This window comes from Crinia signifera, chromosome 4, assembly GCF_055691185.1.
Source record: "Crinia signifera chromosome 4, ASM5569118v1, whole genome shotgun sequence".
Lineage (NCBI taxonomy): Eukaryota > Metazoa > Chordata > Amphibia > Anura > Myobatrachidae > Crinia > Crinia signifera.
In genome coordinates this window covers 302,607,208-302,614,067 of record NC_139220.1, presented here as the reverse complement: position 1 = coordinate 302,614,067, position 6,860 = coordinate 302,607,208, and the positions used below count along the sequence as shown (strand labels likewise).

The window sequence follows — 6,860 nt, the reverse complement described above, 5'->3', positions numbered from 1 at the left end:
TAACTGATGGGGATCTTGACACCACCCTTGCCTACATGACTGACCCTCTCCATGAGGGAGAAAATGATCTGTTCCTGGAATTCCCTGGTAATGTGTGATTGCCATCACCTGTGGTGACACCTTTCTCACCAATTACTTAGCTCACCACAGGTGATGGCAATCATACATTACCAGGGAATTCCAGGAACAGATCATTTTCTCCCTCATGGAGAGGGTCAGGTAGGCAAGTATGAATTACGTGCCCTCCTGCCCGCCCACAGCACCCCCCTTACACACCCCTTTCATTCACCACCCACATAGGGTTACCACAGGGTTGCCGACCCTCCCGGAATTCCTGGGAGTCTCCCGAAAATCGGGTCCCTGTCCCGGCCCCCCGGAAGGGTGGGCAACCCTCCCGGAATCTGGGGGACCCCCTGAACCCCCCCCGAATTGCGGCATGTAAATGCCGCAATCCGCGGGTCTCAGAGGAGGGGGCGGAGCTAAAATGGCACAATCGCGTCATTTTAGCCCCGCCCCCTCCATGGGTATCAGTAATTTCTACTATTTCCCGTAGTGGGGGCTTAATGACGTCACCGTCAAGCCCCGCCCCCCGATCGGGTAAGGCAAGTCTCCTCTCCGGGCTTCTCCCGGAGAGGAGCATTAAAAAGTCGGCAACCCTGGGTTACCACCCATCCAGGATTGCTCCGGACAGTCAGGTAATTGAGTCTGGAAGGGTGGCTGGCCCGGACTATACAATGTCCGGGAATTGATCCCCCCGCCCGGCCGGCACCGCCTATTACTGATGCGGGCAGCCATCACATACATAACGCACACACAGGGCGAGATTCACTAATAACCCCCGCTGCACATCACCGGCATTCGCATTGTTAATAATCGCATATGCACTAACATATGCGATTATTAACTCAAATGCAATGGCCGGTGATGTGCAGCCGGTCCCCCCTCCTTGCCTGCACCCTTAGACGGCTGTAAGGGCTCCGTTTCCTCCTCCCTGCACTCGGAAGCGGTGCATGGAGGAGATCACTGGTCCGGGCAGCACAGCAGGAGGCTGCCCGGACACAGGTGAGGGGGGTGCGGAGGTGGGCGCGCGGGGCGGCGGGGGACGCAAAGGGAAGCACATAGGCTTCCATGGGATTATGCCATATAGAACTGGCATAACCCCCCGCAGTGAAGCCCCAGCGGTGGGGCTTTGCTGCATATGAAAATGCGGTAAAAACTCAGAAAACAGGGTTTTTACCGCATTTTCAGTTTGGTGAATCTCACTCCTAGTGCGGCCAGCGCTGCCATCTGCCTGCAGTTTTTTTTTTTTTAATGTGCGGCGCGTGTCCATGGCTGCCGGTCTCACCGCTGCTGCTGTTGTGGAGGACGGGGACCAGCTGCCTCTTGGGTCCTGCTCCTGGTTCTTCCTCAGTGCTGCAGTGGGGGACGGGGAACAGCCTGCAGGACCTGCTCTGTGGGGGGTCAGTAGATCAGCGCTGCTGCAGTGGGGGATGGGGTCCAGCCTGTTGGGACCCTCTCCGTGGGTGGGCAGCCAGATGAAGGACTTACAGCAGAAGCCTGTAGTGAAGGCCACACAGACCTCTATTACCTCCAGCACTGTCATCTCATACATGACACATAATGTCCTTGGCTAAGAGAGTTTTGAACAATTTTATCACTTTCCATGTAACAACGGGCCGGGGGCACATTTGTGGTTGGTCAGGGGCTTGTAGTCCTGGGAATACCGGACTATCATAAGAGATTCACTTCCCTTCTCCCAACATCTCTGGACTCTGCTCCTCTGAGAATGTGCCATGTGCAGTGGAGCCTGGACTCCCAGAGACAGGGTGAGGGTGCAGGGTGACCTGGAATTTCAAGGCCCGCTCACCTGCTGGCTTCATGGTGGCCACACTGCATGCCATGGTGGTTGTGTTGCCACTGGTAACAACTAGAGATTGTACACATGACTTTTTAGGTATACAGTAGTTATTATATCTTGAACTAATCAAGAACTAAAAATATTTCCCCTCCCTGATGTCAGGAGCCGCCATCTTGCAGGGCATCACACGTGTGCGCTGTGGGACATATGCTCACCAGGAGACACACACCCAGGTACACCAGGTAGCATTTGCCCTACCCCTTGTCAATGAGCATTTGCCCTCCACCTTGGCAACAGGCATTTGCACTCCCCCGTTACATCAGGCATGAAGGCCCTGGCATCGAGCATGAAGGCCCTGGCATCAAGTTAGAAACCCCAAGCAATTAACATGGAGGTAGGCGTTATTTATATGGCATAATATGTAATAGCCATTACGGTGTGTGGTATATGTAATGGGCATTACGTTGTATTTGGGATAACGTGTAATGGGCATTAGAGTGTGTGGCATAATGTGTAATGGGCATGTAGTATACTTATGTAATGATTGTGTGGGACGTATAATAGGCAATCTGGTGTGTTTTTGTCTCGCACCTTCGGCACGCACTGTCTTGTTGTCTTTAGTTTAAAAGATTGTTGAGCCCTGGCATAACCCGTAATGGGCATTATGGCCTCTGGTGCACACTGTCACTGTTGTCCTTCTTTTAAGAAAAATTGTTGAGCCCTGGCATAACGTGTAATAGGCACAATGGCATGTGGTATAATATGGATGTGTGACGTGTAATAGGCATTATGGTGTAAATTTTTGGTGCGCGCCTTAGGCGCGCACTGTCCATTTTCACCTGATTTTGGGGGGGGATTGTCCACTCATGGCATAACGTGTAATGGGCTTCACGGTGTGTGCCATAATGTATAATGGGCATCAGTGTGTGGCATAACGTTTAATGGGCATTACAGTGTGTGATGTAACGTGTATATAGCATTACCGTGTGGAAATCAAGAATAGATTTGAAGCAAGGGTCAAGGGGGGGGTGGGGCTGGGGCAGGTCAATGGGTGGGCTGTGGGTGTGTCAAGGGGCGGGTCACTGCCTGGGAATCGCTCAACACAAAGGTGGTAACCCTACACCCACAGCATCTTCCTCACACACCTCCCCCTCCTATTTCCAAAACGTGACCCTCACAGCCCATTGCTACTCACCCTCAGCATGCCCCTAATATGCGCCCTACTGCCCACCCAAACATGTCCTTCTGCTCACCCACAGCATTTCCATAACATGCCTTCTCCTGCTCTCCCACATCATGCCCCTAATAAACCTTCTCCTGCTCACCCACAGCATGCCCCTAACACACCTACTGCTCACAAGCATGTCCCTAACATGCCTTCTCCTGATCATTTACAGCATGCCCCTAACATGCCTTCTCCTGCTCACTCACAGCCCCTAGCATACCTCCTCACAGCATGCCCCTAACATGCCTTCTCCTGCTCACTCACAGCATGCCCCTAACATGCCTTCTCCTGCTCACCCACAGCATGCCCCTAACACGCCTTGTCCTGCTCACCCACAGCATGTTATTCTCACGCCCTTTTCTTGCTCACCCACAGTAAACATAGAATTTGACGGCAGATAAGAACCACTTGGCCCATCTAGTCTGCCCCCCAGTATGTCACTCACGCCACTCATGATGTTCACATACAATGTGTACTCCCATATACTATTTATACAATGTGGGTCGGGAGTGGCACAGGTATAAACATGAAATAAGTAATAATAATAACGTACGTTTAACGGATATGACCAACGTAGATACCACTAATAAACAAATGTGGAGTGGTGTTTGGTTGGCGGTGCTCCCAAAATGTTCAGCTTGATAACTGACAAAAAAGGGGGGGTCACACAAGGTGACAGAAAAAGGAAGAACGCAAAGGCTTTTTGGGGCACACTTTACTGAAAATTAGTTATAAAATTTAATACATAACTTTTAATGAATACTTAGAGCTAAAACAAATGTACTGAGTCAAAAATTTGCACATCATAGATATTGTATGGGCATCAAGACACTTTGTGGCGAAAATGATCAAGGTAAATTTTGTGCTCCCTTGGTGATCAGTCAATACATTGGAAAATACAGGATATCTCAATTGGTGAGAGCAGAAAGGGTAGAAGACGCATGACACTTGCCCCCTGCTGTTGATGTTAATATTGTTCCCGGTATAAAGAAAAAAATATTAATTTATTATATATTAATGGTGAAAAACAAAAAGGAGAAGAATAGGAGACTCCCTTAGTCAGACAAGGGTGTATCTGCTGTCCACGCTTAGTTACAGCAACTGGTATTCCCAAGCGGTCTCCCAGAGAGGTACTAGCCAGTCCAATCACTGCTTAGCTGCTGAGTGCGGGATGGAAATCAGGCGGACCAGTGATGTATGGCCGTATTTAACACAGATGAGAATACCACGATGTCTTATAATGGTAAGCCAAGGTGTGCTTCTGCTTTTTGCTCAGCAAGCACTCGATCACCCTGTTGCCTGGTGCATTGCAGGGGGAACAGGCTCACTAGAACAAATGAGAGAGTCACAGAAAATTTAGGAGGAGTAGAGAAAAATGAATGGTTATCTGTGACACCCCTTCTGCTGTCCACCATCAATCACAAAGGTCAAATAGCGGATGAGAGAGATGGTAGTCACAAATAGAGCCACCCAGAAAGAGTCCCAGGATTTGGGCTCAAAAAAATATATATTTGTACCCTTGTCTCCACTCCGGGAGTAGTACGGGCGGCGTCAGTATTAATTGACACTGATCACCACTCCATGCCGTAGGGATGGTTTAATGAGAAACAATAACTGTCAGTACATTGGGTACATAGTCAGAGAAGTCACAATAAATGAATAAATTGTCACCCATACGGTAACCTATACACAAATATGGTCACATAAACTGCTGACTTTGAGCTAGCCAGGGTTAACAAGGGTGTAATCAGGATTTGGTGGAGAGTACAATAGTTAGGTATAGTTATAACAGATTGCTAATAATCAGAAAAGATATTAGAAAGAATAATAAATGAGCAGGCAACCCATGTAATGGTGATAACACTAACAGATTTCACACAAATGGCTCTATTATCATTGTTGCACCCAGAGTTTGCGAATGCACAGGCTGTTCAGTATAATATTTAGAGCAATTAGCGAAGTTAGCATCAATAATTAGTGCAGCAGACAGCAAGACTTGAAACAGACAACCATCAGTGCAATAGATATCATTAGTCTAACAGCGCAGGAAGGAAATAGCGCAGGGTATAATAGTAAAGTCTCCAGTATAGACTGCGCTGAAGTTTTGTGGGTAACTGACAGATGGGTTGTCACACAGAGCCCCTTTCACAAAAAGGGGGGTGAGAGCTACGATATAGTGGCTGTCAAAGAAGGAACCGCTAATAGTGGCTATGAATAGCCGCTGATAAAGCTGGCTGCCGCGGCTGAGTTCACGCTGCACGTTCCGACAGAACACTGAGTGCAATGTCGGTGCAGGCTGTGCTCTCCAAGCCTGGCTAGGGCAGCAGATTGTTACCTGACCCGTGTGTGTCGGGTTCGGCTGGCGGCTGGCGGTGGATTGCCTGAATGAACGCCGGTATCGTGGTAACGTGGTAGCGGCAGCGGTGGTCTGGAAAGCAGGAGATTGAGCCGGGACTCGGCAGGAGGGGGTGGCGTGTCAGAGGCGTGTATCTCTTACACGTGTTTCGCCGGTAGGCTTGATCACAGATGACGTGTGATCCTAGGATTCCCTCAGTCTATCTATATAGGAGGGTGCGGCCAATAAGCTCAGTCGGAGATTTGACTGATAGGAATGTAGACCAATGAAATAGTAGAAGACAATTGTATACTATGATGCTATGGTAATGGAGGCTCCTACTGTGTTGCTGGTTGTTACTGCATGATTGTCGCCCTGTGCGGGAAGGAGTATAGGCGATCAGAAGCATGGCACTTCAGGGATGGTCGCAGGGGGGCATTGGGGGCATGGTGGCATCTGTGAACTGACGCACAATTAACCAATTGATATTCAAAAATATAAAATTAGACGCAATATGGTTAGGAGCCTCCGTTACCATAGCATCATAGTATACAATTGTCTTCTACTATTTCATTGGTCTACATTCCTATCAGTCAAATCTCCGACTGAGCTTATTGGCCGCACCCTCCTATATAGATAGACTGAGGGAATCCTAGGATCACACGACATCTGTGATCAAGCCTACCGGCGAAACACGTGTAAGAGATACACGCCTCTGACACGCCACCCCCTCCTGCCGAGTCCCGGCTCAATCTCCTGCTTTCCAGACCACCGCTGCCGCTACCACGTTACCACGATACCGGCGTTCATTCAGGCAATCCACCGCCAGCCGAACCCGACACACACGGGTCAGGTAACAATCTGCTGCCCTAGCCAGGCTTGGAGAGCACAGCCTGCACCGACATTGCACTCAGTGTTCTGTCGGAACGTGCAGCGTGAACTCAGCCGCGGCAGCCAGCTTTATCAGCGGCTATTCATAGCCACTATTAGCGGTTCCTTCTTTGACAGCCACTATATCGTAGCTCTCACCCGCCTTTTTGTGAAAGGGGCTCTGTGTGACAACCCATCTGTCAGTTACCCACAAAACTTCAGCGCAGTCTATACTGGAGACTTTACTATTATACCCTGCGCTATTTCCTTCCTGCGCTGTTAGACTAATGATATCTATTGCACTGATGGTTGTCTGTTTCAAGTCTTGCTGTCTGCTGCACTAATTATTGATGCTAACTTCGCTAATTGCTCTAAATATTATACTGAACAGCCTGTGCATTCGCAAACTCTGTGTGCAACAATGATAATAGAGCCATTTGTGTGAAATCTGTTAGTGTTATCACCATTACATGGGTTGCCTGCTCATTTATTATTCTTTCTAATATCTTTTCTGATTATTAGCAATCTGTTATAACTATACCTAACTATTGTACTCTCCACCAAATCCTGAT

The 6,860-nt window shown here is 48.9% G+C and overlaps 1 pseudogene; it reads right to left on the bottom strand.

Annotated features, from left to right (window-relative positions):
* Positions 1 to 4,172: 4,172 nt before the first annotated feature.
* LOC146076201 (5S ribosomal RNA) lies at positions 4,173 to 4,292 on the bottom strand (annotated as a pseudogene).
* Positions 4,293 to 6,860: the final 2,568 nt, after the last annotated feature.